This window comes from Chiloscyllium punctatum, chromosome 22 (genome assembly GCF_047496795.1).
Source record: "Chiloscyllium punctatum isolate Juve2018m chromosome 22, sChiPun1.3, whole genome shotgun sequence".
Taxonomy (NCBI): Eukaryota; Metazoa; Chordata; class Chondrichthyes; order Orectolobiformes; family Hemiscylliidae; genus Chiloscyllium; species Chiloscyllium punctatum.
In genome coordinates, this window is record NC_092760.1 from 8,846,350 (window position 1) to 8,862,061 (window position 15,712).

Sequence of the window (15,712 nt, forward strand, 5' to 3'; positions counted from 1 at the left end):
AGTCGACTCTCTTGCTCCCCAGATGCTGCCTGACCTGCTGTGCTTTTTTCCAGCACAATACTCTATCAACTCTGATTTCTCCAGCATCTGCAGCCCCCAATGTCTCCTCATCCCTAATGACCTGCTGAACCCACCCATTGCCCTGTTGTATCTGGGCTCCCATTTGGAGCGAGCTGCCTGAGCAAGATCCACCAACACAATGCCTTTCCATCAAGGAATGGGAAACACCAGGTGTCACTGAGAGGTGGGTTGTTACAAAACCATCTGACCGATAGCAGGCTGTGAACTACCACAGAGAGAGGGTGGTCTTCCGAAACCCTTTCTAGACCAGCCAGGACCGGTGTTCAGCCAAACTCCATCAATGTGGCCTCAGTGTAAACCCATCCTGCACAGTATAGGGAAACACACAATGCTGCACATTACTGAGGAGCCTCCGAACTGACAAACTATTCACTTTAAACTCAGTCAGTGAGGACACTATTGTCTGACAGTGGGATTTGCCTTGCTAAATGGAAATATAATAGTTATCAGTTGTCTATAGAAATAAGGATGATTCAATGCAGAGGTTTATATAAGTTAAGTTGTTACATGACTTACCAGGAACACCAACGACAGCGAGGATGGTGTTGTACACTCTATTGATCCTTTCCCTGAGAAGATCCATTTCGTTGTTTGTGACACAACCTTTCCCTTCCTGCTGCTGACAATCTGTCGGAATTGGAGAATTCTCTCGGAGATGGAGCTGACACAGTTCCAGAGACTTTGTTTTATATTGTGTGGTATCTCCACTGGGAAACCGTGATTACGTCTTCAACTTTTTTATTATCATTTTGAACAAACAAGTTATGACAACAGGTTTATTTTAATGATGTGATATCACTGAGATTTACATTGGTAATTGGATACTGGATTAATCTGATCCAATTAGTTCTGAAGTGTTCATTCCAATTTGGCTTCAAACAACAATCCTGACATTATTTCACTCACTATCATTCTCCTCAACATCTCAATGTCTTTTGATATTCTTTTCAGCGATGACCTTCGTTTTTCTGAGGCTATTCAGACATTCAATACCTCATGTTGTCGAGCTCCTTAAGATGTGTTCTTCTGCACACTGTTATCTCACAGCTTTCCTTGGTCATTCAGTTATCTGACTGATTTGGGAAATTCTCTGTGTGAATGAGCACTCTAACACAGAACCTGAAGCTGATACCGACCACACCAACAGCTGGAACTTCCTCTCGGTCACATTTTCTCAAAACAAAGACAACAATAATCAGAACCTTCAGACAAAATCAGAGCATGATGACATCATCCAGAACAGAGGTGGCTCTTCGCTCCATCCAGTTTGTGTCTCTAAACTCACACTCAGAGCTACACAGGGCTGGAAAATGGGAAGCCTACAAACATGAGATGACGAGAGTCCAGAGAAAGTATGGTTCTGTTAAGGTGAAAGGAAAGGCTGGTAGATGCAAGGAATGCTGAATAACTGGAGGAATTAAGGTTTGGTCAAGTAAAAGAAGGAAGCATTTGTCAGGTACAGACAGCAGAGATCGAGTGAATCCTTAGAAGAGTACAAAGTCACTAGGAGCATACTTAATGTGGAAATCAGGATGAGAAAAAGGGTACATGAGATAGCTTCGGCAAACAGGGTTAAGGATAATCCAAAGGGATTTTATGAATACATTAGGAACAAAAGGATAACTAGGGAGAGAATACAACAAAGGCTACAAAAGCAAACAGAGGATAACAAAGAGAGAAATAAGGAAGGAGAGGATCAAATATGAAGATAGGCTAGCCAGTAATATTAGAAATGACAGTAAAAGTTTCTTTCAATTCATAAGAAACAAACAACAGGCAAAAGTAGACATTGGGCCACTTCAAACTGATGCTGGAACCTAGTGATGGGAGATAATGAAATAGCAGGAGAACTTAATAAGTACTCTGTGACAGTGTTCACAGCAGAAGACATGAGTAATATCCCAACAATTAAAGGGAGCCAGGGGGCTGAGTTGAATACGGTTGCCATTACAAAAGAGAAAGTGCTAGAAAAGCTAAAAGGTCTTAAAATTGACAAATCTCCTGGCCCTGATGGGCTACATCCTAGAGTTCTGAGGGATGTCGCTGAGGAAATTACGGAGGCGTTGGTTGAGATCTTTCAATAGTCACTGGAGTCAGGGAAAGTCCCGGATGATTGGAAGATTTCTGTTGTAACCCCCTTGTTCAAGAAAGGATCAAGACAAAAGATGGCAAATTATAGGCCAATTAGCCTAACCTCGGTTGTTCGTAAAGTTCTAGAAACCATCATTAAGGATGAGGTTTCTAAATTCTTGGAAGAGCAGGGTCAGATTAGAACAAGTCAACATGGATTTAGTAAGGGGAGGTCATGCCTGACAAATCTGTTGGAATTCTTTGAAGAGGTGACAAATAGGTTAGACCAGGGAAACCCAGTGGATGTGGTTTACTTAGACTTCCAAAAGGCCTTTAATAAGGTGCCACACGGGAGGCTGTTGAGCAAGGTGAGGGCCCACGGTGTTCAAGGTGAGCTAATGGCATGGATTAAGGATTGGCTGTCTGACAGAAGGCAGAGAGTTGGGATAAAAGGTTCTTTTTCAGAATGGCAGCTGGTGACAAGCGGTATCCCGCAGGGTTTAGTGTTGGGACTGCAGGTGTTCATGTTGTATATTAATGATCTGGATGAAGTGACTGGGGGCATTCTAGCGAAGTTTGCCAATGATACAAAGTTAGGTGGACAGGCAGGTAGTACTGAGGAAGTGGGGAGGCTGCAGAAGGATCTAGACAGTTTGGGAGAGTGGTCCAGGAAATAGCTGATGGAATTCAATGTGAGCAAATGTGAGGTCTTGCACTTTGGAAAAAAGAATACAACCATGGACTACTTTCTAAATGGTGAGAAAATTCATAAAGCCAAAGTACAAAGGGATCCGGGAGTGCTAGTCGAGGATTCTCTAAAGATAAACATGCAGGTTGAGTCTGTGATTAAGAAAGTGAATACAATGTTGTCAATTATCTCAAGAGGGTTGGAATATGAAAGCAGCGATGTGCTACTGAGACTTTATAAAGCTCTGGTTAGGCCCCATTTGGAGTACTGTGTCCAGTTTTGGTCCCCACACCTCAGGAAGGACATACTGGCACTGGAGCATGTCCAGCGGAGATTCACACGGATGATCCCTGGAATAGTAGATCTAACATACGAGGAACGGCTGAGGATCCTGGGATTGTATTCATTGGAGTTTAGAAGATTAAGGGGAGATCTAATAGAAAATTACAAGATAATACATGGCTTGGAAAGGGTGGACACTAGGAAATTGTTTCCGTTAGGCAAGGAGACTAGGATCCGTGGACACAGCCTTAGAATTAGAGGGGGTAAATTCAGAACAGAAATGCGGAGACATTTCTTCAGCCAGAGAGTGGTGGGCCTGTGGAATTCATTGCCGCAGAGTGCAGTGGAGGCCGGGATGCTAAATGTCTTCAAGGCAGAGATTGATAAATTCTTGATTTCACAAGGAATTAAGGACTACTGGGAGAATGCAGGGAAGTGGAGTTGAAATGCCCATCAGCCATGATTGAATGGCGGAGTGGACCCGATGGGCCGAATGGCCTTATTTCCACTCCTATGTCTTTTGGCCTTATGGTCTTAACTTAACGATCACCAAGGCAGGCTCTATGTGGAATTGTGGAGCGGTGGCTTAGTGATTAGCACTGCTGCCTCACAGCGCTAGGAACCTGGGTTCGAATCCAGCTTTGGGCAACTGCCTGTGTGGTGTTTGTGCCTTCTACTGTGTCTGCGTGGGTTTTCTCCAGGTGCTTTGGTTTCCTCCCACAGTCTAGAGATGTACAGGGTAGTGAAATTGGCTGTGCCAAATTGCCCATTGTGTTCAGGGATGTGTAGGTTAGGTACAATGTCAGGGGTAAATATAGGGTTGGGGAATGGGTCTGAGTGGGTTATTCTTTGTAGGTTCAGTGTGGACTTGTTGGGCCAAAGGGCCTGTTACTACAGGGTAGGTTTTCTACAAACAATGAGGGAAATCTAAATGAGTATTTTGTGTCAGTATTTACTGTGCAGAAGGACATGGAAGATACAGAATGTGGAGAAACAGATCGTGATATTTGGAAAATGTCCATATTACTGAGGAGGAGGTGCTGGATATCTTAAAACACATAAATGTGGATAAATCCCTTTACTCGGATCAGGTATATTCGAGAACTCTGTGGGAAGCTATGAGAGTGATTGTTGGGGACCTTGCTGAGATACTTGGATCATATGTAATCACAGGTGAGGTGCCGGAAGACTGGAGGTTGATTGACGTGGTGCCACTATATTAGAATGGTGGTAAGGCAAAAACAGGGAACTATAGAACGGTGAGCCTCATATCAATAGTAAGACCATAAGACCATAAGACATAGGAGTGGAAGCAAGGCCATTCGGCCTATCGAGTCCACTCCGCCATTCAATCATGGCTGATGGGCACTTCAACTCCACTTACCCGCATTCTCCCCGTAGCCCTTAATTCCCCGAGACAACAAGAATCTATCAATCTCTGCCTTGAAGACATTTAGCGTCCCGGCCTCCACTGCACTCTGCGGCAATGAATTCCACAGGCCCGCCACTCTCTGGCTGAAGAAAGAGTACAATAGTAGGCACATTGTTGGAAAGAATTCTGAGAGATAAGATTCACATGTATTTGGAAAGGCAAGAACTGAAAGCTGAAAGTTAACTTGACTTTGTGTGTGGGAAGTCATGTCTCACTAACTTGATGGATTTGCCTGTGATTCCACTTTCAACAAATTGTGAACTTGCACTCCAAGGTCTGTTTGTTTGGCAACACTCCCCAGGACCTCACCGTAAGGTGGATAAATCCTGCCCTGATTTGCCTTTCTAGAATGCAGCACCTCACATTTATCTAAATTAAACTCCATCTGCCACTCCTCAGCCCATTGGCTCATCTGATCAAGATCCCATTGTACTCAAAAGGAACCTTCTTGTTTGTCCACTACACCAATAAAACAGGAGGAGAACGACAACAGACTCCCATTCCTAGACGTGACAGTTGAATGTACAGTTACCGGAGAGCTTCAAACCAACATCTACAGAAAAATAACAAACACAGACCAAATACATAACTTCAGAAGCAATCATCCCAACACCCACAACTGGAGCTGTATCATGACATTATTTCAATGAGATCCATCACACTGCAGCAGCCAAGAATTACAAACAGCAGAAGAAAAATATCCATACAACATTTTCAAAAAGAACGGGTACCAAATAAACACAATCTGCTGATTCCTCAGAAACAAACCCAAACAAGCAGACACAATGCAATCAAAAACTATAACCACATTACTTTACATCAAAGATGTATCAGAAATGACTTCCAGATTACTCAGATCCTTTGGCGTCATGGTAGCCCACTACCCTACCAACACACTTAATCAGCGACTAATGAACCTAAAGGATCCATTAGCTACTACCAGCAAAACTAATGTCATTTACAAGACACCATGCAAGAATTGTAAAATATACTACATGGGATAAACTAGCAGGAGACTTGCCACCAGAATACATGAACACCAACTAGCCACCAAAAGACATGACCCACTATCACTAGTTGCCATACCTACAGACAAAGAAGGACACCACTTTGACTGGGAAAACACACGCATCCTAGGACAGACGAAACAAAGACATGCATGAAAATTCTTAGAGAACTCCATCAATAAACACATCGATTTAGATATCATTTACCTTCCTGCGACAACAAGAACAGGAAATGACATCACCTACCTTACGAAACCAAGATTGATACATAGAGAGGTGGGACATACCACCAGCACCTCACCAGAGACTCTCACTGATGAGGTTACCTAGTCATGGTGACAAAACGTCTGAAAACAAACCTTTCAGCTCAGTGCGAAAACTTAGACACTTCCCATCAACCTGTAGTCAAGTCTTCTCAGAAATGGCTATAACCTTTTATTGTTTGAGCTGGGGATGTAGCGGGTGGGGTGGTGGGTATGGATAGAATGAAGTTCCTGGGTTTGCAGGGTGTATGTATCCCGGGGTTATATGGTGGTGTTGGTGTGAATGGGCTCAGGAGAAATGTGGACTGGACGTGTGCTGGGTAAAGGGCTGGGGGTTATGGGGTGAACGGTGTGGGGCTGGAAAGTGTTGGTGGTATGGATCTGGAGTATTTGGGGATTAGGAATGGGTGTGGCGCTGGTGTGTGGGTGGGCGGGTGTTTATGGAGCTGGAGATGACAGAGTGGGTAACATGTAGCTGGGGTGTATGGAAATATGGGACTTGGGGTTTGGGGCTGAGGGCTATTGAGAGTTCTGGGCTGTTGCAGGTACTGGGGCAGGGGGAAAGTTGTGGGCGTTAGCTGAAGTGTATTGTAGGGCATGGGGCTGGGGGATATCGGGTATTATAGGCAGCTTTAGCAGGTGTATGGAGCTAGAAGGGTATTGGAGGATATGGAGTGAAGGGTATGGGGCTTTTGGATCTGGAGGGTACTAAGCTGAGGAGCACGAAGTGTTATGGAACTGTTTGGTCATGGATTAGGATGGTATGCAGCTGTGGGTGTGTGGGGCCGGGGGGAATGGGGATAGGGGTGTGACAAGTGGGGTTGAGACCTGAGGGCTATCGGGTATAGGGCTGGGAGCTATGGACTTGGGGTATAGAGCTAGAGGAGGATACAGGCCTGGAGAGTATGGGGGTGGGGGAAGGGGGGTAGGTGGTGCGGTCACTTTGAATCTGGCAGGGAATGGACCTGGTTTTAGATAGACTTGGATTTGGTGTGCATGGGGAGACATGGGGAACTGAAGGGTGAGGAATGAGGTGGGGTGTAAATCAGGGGGATTGGGATTGTGGAGGGACAGTGGCTAGGGAAAATAGGTTTTGGGGGAGTGGGGGAAGGAGGCTGGGTGAAATGCAGAGTAAGTGTGTGGGGGGGTATGGGGGTTATGGATCTGGAGGTACATGGGCATATGGATCGGGGAATACAGGGATATGGAATTGGTGAGATGTAAATGGAGGATTTTGGGTTAATGAAACTGAGGGTTATGGACGAGGATGGTGTGTAGTTGGGGGGATGTCATTGCAGTTGTGGAGGGATGGGGGATGTCTGAGACTTACGGGGCTTGGGTGCATGAGGCTGAGGATGCAGGGGTACAGGAAGAGAAACAGGGGTCATGGAGTTCTTGAATATGGATAGGGTATGAAGCTTGGGGGTATGGGAGTGTGTCGTTTGCAGAAATCTGAAGTGAATGGGGCCTGGATATCAGGATGAATGGGGTTAGGGGTTATGTGGGACCATTGGGATGAGTAGGGCTCTGGATGATGGGGAGTATGGAATGTCAGGGATATGGACAGAATTGAGCACCCTGCAGGTTGGGGTGGTAGATTGTGGGTAATGTGACAAAGGGCTTATTAGGGATGTTGGGATGAATGGGGCTTAGGGTGTATGATGGACGTATAGACCTCATGGAAATGGAGTGGGAGTGTGAGGGCTGTACGTATGGCTGGGTCTAGGGTGGGAGTAGGAAGCTGCAGAGTCATAGAGTCATAGAGTCATAGAGTCACAGAGATGTACAGCATGGAAACAGACCTTCGGTCTAACCCGTCCATGCTGACCAGATATCCCAACCCAATCTAGTCCTACCTGCCAGCACGTGGACCATATCCCTCCAAACCCTTCCTATTCATATACCCATCCAAATGCCTCTTAAATACTGCAATTGTACCAGCCTCCACCACATCCTCTGGCAGCTCATTCCATACATGTACCACCCTCTGTGTGAAAACGTTGCCCCTTAGGTCTCTTTTATATCTTTCCACTCTCACCCTAAACCTATGCCCTCTAGTTCTGGACTCCCCGACCCCAGGGAAAAGACTTTTCCTATTTACGCTATCCATGCCCCTCATAATATTGTAAACCTCGATAAGGTCACCTTCCGATCCTCCAGGGAAAACAGCCCCAGCCTGTTCAGCCTCTCCCTATAACTCAAATCCTCCAACCCTGGCAACATCCTTGGAAATCTTTTCTGAACCCTTTCAAGTTTCACAGCATCTTTGCGATAGGAAGGAGACCAGAATTGCACTATTCCAACAGTGGCCCGACCAATGTCCTCTATAGCCGCAACATGACCTCCCAACTCCTGTACTCAATACTCTAACCAATAAAGGAAAGCATACCAAACACCTTCTTCACTATCCTATCTACCTGCGACTCCACTTTCAAGGAGCTATGAACCTGCACTCCAAGGTCTCTTTGTTCAGCAACACTCCCTAGGACTTTACCATGAAGTATATAAGTCCTGCTAAGATTTGCTTTCCCAAAATGCAGCACCTTGCATTTATCTGAATTAAACTCCATCTGCCACTTCTCAACCCATTGGCCCATTTGGTCCAGATCTGAGGTAATCTGAGGTAACCCTCTTAGCTGTCCACTACACCTCCAATTTTGGTGTCATCTGCAAACTTACTAACTGTACCTCTTATGCTCGCATCCAAATCATTTATGTAAATGACAAAAAGTAGAGGACCAGTGGCACTCCAGTGGTCACAGGCCTCCAGTCTGAAAAACAACCCTCCACCACCACCCTCTGTCTTCTATCTTTGAGCCAGTTCTCTACCCACATGGCTAGTTCTCCCTGTATTCCATGAGATCTAATCTTGCTAATCGGTCTCCCATTAGGGAACCTTGTCGAATGCCTTACTGAATTCCATATAGATCACATCTACTGCTCTGCCTTCATCAATCCTCTTTGTTACTTCTTCAAAAAACTCAATCAAGTTTGTGAGACATGATTTCCCACATGCAAATCCATGTTGACTATCCCTAATCAGTCCTTGCCTTTCCAAATACATGTACATCCTGTCTCTCAGGATTCCCTCCAACGACTTGCCCACCACCGACATCAGGCTCATAGGTCTATAGTTCCCTGGCTTGTCTTTACCACCCTTCTTGAACAGTGGCACCATATTTGCCAACTTCACCTGTGACTATCGATGATAGAAATATCTTAGCAAGAGGCCCAGCAATCACTTCTCTAGCTTCCCACAGAGTTCTCGGGTACAACTGATGAGGTCCCAGCGATTTATCCACCTTTAATCGTTTCAAGACATCCAGCACTTCCTCTTCTCTAATCTGGACATTTTGCAAGATGTCACCATCTATTTCCTGAGAGTCTATATCTTCCATATGCTTTTCCACTGTGAATACTAATGCAAAATATTCATTTAATATCTCCCCCATTTTCTGCGGCTCCACACATAGCTGGCTTTGCTGATCTTTGAGGGGCGCTATTCTCTCCCTAGTTACTCTTTTGTCCTTAATATATTTGTAAAGACCCTTTGGATTCTCCTTAATTCTATTTGCCAACGCTATCTCATGTCCCCGTTTTGCCCTCCTGATTTCCCTCTTAATTATGCTCCTACTTACTTTATACTCGTCTAATGATTCACTCGATCTATCCTGTCTATACCTGACATGTGCTTCCCTCTTTTTCTTAACCAACCCCTCAATTTCTTTAGTCATCCAGCATTCCCATACCTACCAGCCTTTCCTTTCACCCTGACAGGAATATACTTTCTCTGGATTCTTGTTATCTCATTTCTAAAGGCTTTCCATTTTCCAGCTGTCCCTTTACCTGCGAACATCTGCCTTCAATCAGCTTTTGTAAGTTCTTGCCTAATACCGTCAAAATTGGCCTTTCTCCAATTTAGAACTTCAACTTTTAGATCTGGTCTATCCTTTTCCATCACTATTTTAAAACGAATAGAATTATGGTTGCTGGCCCCAAAGTGCTCCCCCACTGACACCTCAGTCACCTGCCCTGCCTTATTTCCCAAGAGTAGGTCAAATCTTGCACCTTCTCTAGTAGTTACATTCACATTCCTATCAGAAAGATGTTGTGAAACTTAAAAGGGTTCAGAAAAGTTTTACAAGGATGTTGCCAGGGTTTGTGGATCTGAGCTACAGGGAGAGGCTGAACAGGCTGGGGCTGTTTTCCCTGGAGCGTTGGAGGCCGAGGGGTGACCTTATAGAGGTTTACAAAATTATGAGGGGCATGAATAGGATAAATAGACAAAGTCTTTTCCCTGGGGTCGGGGAGTCCAGAATTAGAGGGCATAGGTTTAGGATGAAAGGGGAAAGATATAAAAGAGACGTAAGGGGCAACGTTTTCACGCAAAGGGTGCTACGTGTATGGAATGAACTGCCAGAGGATGTGGTGGAGGCTGGTACAATTGCAACATTTAAGAGGCATTTGGATGGGTATATGAATAGGAAGGGTTTGGAGGGATATGGGCCGGGGGCTGGCAGGTGGGACTAGATTGGGTTGGGATATCTGGTCGGCATGGATGGGTTGGACCGAAGGGTCTGTTTCCATGCTGTACATCTCTATGACTCTATGACATACTGAATCAGAAAATTGTCTTGTACACACTTAAGAAATTCTTCTCCATCTAAACCTTTAACAGTATGACAGTACCAGTTGACATTTGGAAAGTTAATATCCCCTACCATAACTACCCTAGTATTCTTACAGATAGCTGATATCTCCTTACAAGTTTGCTTCTCAATTTCCCTCTGACTATTAGGGGGTCTATTATACAATCTCAATAAGGTGATCATCCCTTTCTTATTTTTCAGTTCCACCCAAATAACGTCCCTGGATGTATTTCCGGGAATATCCTCCCTCAGTACAGCTGTAATCCATCCCTTATCAAAAATGCCACTCCCCCTCCTTTCTTGCCTCCCTTTCTATCCTTCCTGTAGCATCTGTATCCTGGAACATTAAGCTACCAGTCCTGCCCATCCCTTAGCCATGTTTCTGCAATTGCTAGATATCCCAGTCCCATGTTCCTAACTATGCCTGAGTTCTTCAGCCTTCCCTGTTAGGCCCTTTGCATTGAAATAAATGCAATTTAATTTATAAGTCCTACCTTGTCCCTGCCTGCCCTGACTGTTTGACTCACTTCTGTTCTCAACTGTACCAGTCTCAGACTGATCTCTTTCCTCATTATCTCCCTGGGTCCCAGCACCCCCCCCCCCCCCACCCCACCTTACTGGTTTAAATGAGGGACTTGTCTGGGTTTATCAATCTAGTGTGTTCTGGGGTTCTGTGGAACTGAGGAGTATTGAAAAAAGTGGTATGTAACTATAGGGGTACTGAGAGTTATGTGACTTGGAGTATTTTGAGGAATGGGATGAGGTAAGAAGAAACATGGGGCTCGGCTTATGAGGATGAGGGAAAAGGGGATATCTAGAGAGAGGTGTATGGGCTGGAGATTTGGGGTATATGCGTGTTTATGGAGCCGGTGTTATTGGATGAGGTCAATGGGGCAGAGCTGGCCCATGGTGATGGATTGGGGGTATGGGGTAGGTTGGTTTGCGGTGGAGTGGGTGGACGGTGATAGTGTTGAGGGGGTATAAGAGGGTGAGAGATGTGAACATAATAGAGGACCTGGGGGCTTGATGTAAGTGAGGAGTGAATGTGAGTGGAAGTGTGGGAGTAATTGCTCTGGAGAGAAAGCAAAAATAATACTCTAGAATGTTGCCAGGGCTGGAGAATTGTACCTCCAAGGAGATGTTTGAGAGGTTGGGGTTGTTTTCCTTGGAATAGGGAAGGCTGAAGGATGACATGGTTGAGGTATATGAAGTTGTGAGGAGTACAGGTACCATAGACAGGAGTCACTGGGGCTCCAGTCCCTTTTAAACTCATTCACAGGATGTGGGCGTCATTAGTTCGGCCAAGATTTATTGTTCATCTCTAATTGCTATGTTCCTGGAGGGATGGAAAAATGCAAGCCATTACCTGTAAATGTTTCCCACCAGTAACGTATCCTTCTTTTCTTGAACAGAAATGGAACATTTGCAAATCAACGGTTATCTGTCACCACTCTGATGTGGGAGGAGAATTTTCACCCAGCCTTTCTTCAAATAATACAGGAAACACCTCATCCCAACAGCTGGCCTTTCAGTTTTGAAAGTTGCTAACTTTTTAATTCCAAGCCCTCTCTAGTTTCATTCTATTCTGTCTCACTACTGCCTCCTCCTCGACTGATACATCAGAATCATTCTCTTCTCAAATGAATTGTTGTCGCATTCTCATTTAGTATTTCAGCCATGTTCTCAGTCTCCATATGTCACTCTCTAGCCTATTCCCACCCTTTTCCATAATTGCCCTTTTAATGTTTATAGACGCTGTCGCTGTGGGTATGTTTCCCAAGTTGGGAAGTTGATTTGCAGACATTTTCTTCCTGTTCTTGTGACATCTGCAGTGCTTTGGAGCTTCCTGTGAGGTGCTGCTGTACTGTATCTTCTGGAATTGATTGCTTTTGATTTTGATTTGCTTCCAGTTGCTGGTTGTTTGTTGCAGTGGTCAGTGCACTGGGGCCGATGGATGAGTGCCATGCCTCTGGAAAAACTCTGACTGTCCACTGTTTACCCCGTCCTATCGTCGTTGTGTTGTGGTCCATCAGTGAGTATGGCTACCAGGGTCAGCTGGTCATGGCGTTTCGTGGCGAATTGGTGTTCATGGATGTAGATTGCTAGTTGCCTGCCTGTTTGTCCTATACAGTGTTTTGAGCGGTCTTTGCATAGAATCCTGAAAACTAAGTGTATCTTGCACATGACGGGGATTGGGTCTTTTGTTCTGATGAGTTGTTGTCCAGTGTGGTTGTCGGTTTATGGGCTGTCATGAATCTGAGTGGTCAGAGCAGTCTGGCTGTTCATTCCGAGACATTATTTATGTAAGCTAGTTTGGCCAGTGTGTTGGGTCGTGGCATGCCCTTGTCGTGTTATTGGTCTGCTAGGCACCTGCGGATGAAGTTGTGGGGATATCTGTTCTTGGCAAAGACTTTGTAGAGGTCATCAGAAGAAAAGACCCCATCCCCATCATGTGCAAGACAAACGTAGTTTATAAGATTCCATGCAAAGACCACATGAAACATTGTATGGAACAAACAGGCAGACAACTCACAATCTGTATCCATGAATACCAACTCACCACTAACCGCCACAACCAGCAGTCCCTGGTAGCCATACATACAGATGACAAGGACCACAAATTCAACTCAGACAACACCACAATAACAGGACAGTCTAAACAGAGGAGAGTCAGAGAATTTCTACAGGCATGGCACTCATTCATGGACTCCATCAATAAACACTTTGAGCTAGACCAAGTATATGGGGTGGCACGGTGGCTCAGTGGATAGCACTGCTGCCTCACAGCATCAGTGTCCCAGGTTCGATTCTCAGCCTTGGGTGACTGTCTGTGTGGAGTTTGCACATTCTCCCCATGTCTGCATGGGTTTCCTCCGGGTGCTCCAGTTTCCTCCCACAGTCCAAAGATGTGCAGGTCAGATGAACTGGCCATGCTAAATTGCCCGTAGCGTCAGGTGCATGGAATAGGTGCATGAAATAGGTCTGGGTGGGTTACTGTTCAGAGGGTCGGTGTGGACTTGTTGGGCCGAGGGGCCTGTTTCCACACTGTAGGGAATCTAATCTAATCTATACCACCCACTGCAATGATCAACCAGAACCAGCAACAGGAAGCAGCAGGAATGAAACCAAATACATTCCAGAAGCCACATGATGTGGTTGAAGGAAAGATGGGACTGGCTGCTCAACATTCCCAGGGATTGAACTTGCTGTCACAATAGGGGAATGTAAGAGAAGTGGAGGATTACATTATTGTTAAAGGAAACCATCAAAGTTGTAACAAGGGAGAATGTCCTAGGAGGGTCATTGAATGATGCCATTTGGAGAGAGTTTAGAAATTTAAAGGAAGGATGGTTACCTTGCTGGGATTATACTGAAGGCCTCCCAACCACCAGAGTGAGATAAAGGAGCAGGTATGGAGACAGAAAGGTGTGAGAGAAACAGAGTTATAGTTTTAGGGAATTTCAAATTTGCTAACATTAACTGGGATCACTTTAGAGTGACAGGATTAGATGGAATTTTGAATATTCATTCAGTAGAGCTTTTTGTACCAACGAATAGATCGCCGACTAGAGATGGGACAATCCTGAACCTGAGGCAAGGGGATGAAGCTGGTAAAATGGTCAAGTTTCAGTGGGTGAGAATTTTGGGGATTACAGATCATAATTCTGTAAGTTTTAATGTCATTCTGGAGAGATGTAAGGATAGAAGTTAAATGTCTAAATTGGGGGATGGTCAAGTTGAATATCATTAGATAGGATTCAGCAAACACAGACTGTAAACTCAAAAGCAGTTACTTCCACATGATTAGATTACTTACAGTGTGGAAACAGGCCCTTCGGCCCAACAAGTCCACACCACCCCGCCGAAGCGCAACCCACCCATAGCCCTAACCTACACTACGGGCCATTTAGGATGGCCAATTCCCTGACCTGCACAACTTTGGACTGTGGGAGGAAACCCACGCAGACACGGGGAGAACGTGCAAACTCCACACAATCAGTCGCCTGAGGCGGGAATTGAACCCGGGTCTCTGGTGCTGTGAGGCAGCAGTGCTAACCACTGTGCCACCGTGCCGCCACCAATGAGTCTCTATTTGAAAAGTGGGGATCTTTGTAAGGTGATATAGTATGGATTCAGGGCCAGTATGTTTCTCTCAGAGCGAAAGGCCAGGGCAGTAAGTCCAGAGAACTCTGGATGTCAAGGGCTAAGTTTTCCTTAAGAAGGGAATTAGGAGGGCAAAGATGGATCACAAATGTGGCCAGGTGGCCAGCAGCAGTAATAGCTTTGAGGCTGATTAAAAGCTACATCAAGCATGCTGGGAATTTTGTTGAGGCTACTTCAAACTATGACCTCAGTTTTCTACATTGATGAAATAAAACCAATGTCATGGTAGTTTGGCACCATGACAGACTGGCACTATAGTACCTTACATGGAGCATGGCTGTGTAACACTTGGGAGGTTTTTCCAACCAATAAAACTCCATTGGCTGGGATTGAACCATGTGATCTGCTTTCTGTCAATTAATTGGATGCGTGCCAAAGGAGTGTTTTTTGGGAGGAGATAAAAGTTTGAGATAAAATTTAGCAGAACAAAGAATTTTGCAGGAGGAGTATTTGCAATGTGTCCTTCAGAGAAGATGAAGAACCATGAGGAAAGATCTATACTGAAAGCAAAGTTCTCAGATTTTACTAGATCTGGTTTGAAATACCTTCCAGCAGTTTCCCTTTGATATGTTAAGCTAACCAGCCTGTGCTTCCTGCTTTCTGTCTCCCTTTTTTAATGCAGGGCTTCCACCTGCTACCTTCCAATACACTGGGGCTGTACCATGAATCACCAGGAACAGCAATAGTTTCAAGAATTTGATAGTAAAGCTCTTTCTCTTGCTGGTTAGCTCCATTCTCCATCAGAGTGGGCAATTTCTTCAGGAGCTGAAATATTCTGACTGGTGTATGACCAAGGCTTTGGAAGTCAGTCTATATTTTTGCAAAGTTAAAAATCACACAACACCAGGTTATAGTCCAACAGGTTTAATTGGAAGATTTCGGAGGTTGATGAAGGAGTGTCACTCCGAAAGCTAGTGTGCTTCCAATTAAACCTGTTGGACTATAACCTGGTGTTGTGTGATTTTTAACTTTGTACACCCCAGTCCAACACCGGCATCTCCAAATCATATATTTTTGCAGGCATCTTGGTTTGGAAACTAAGATGGTGGTGGAAAATTGCAACAGTAAAATTTTTA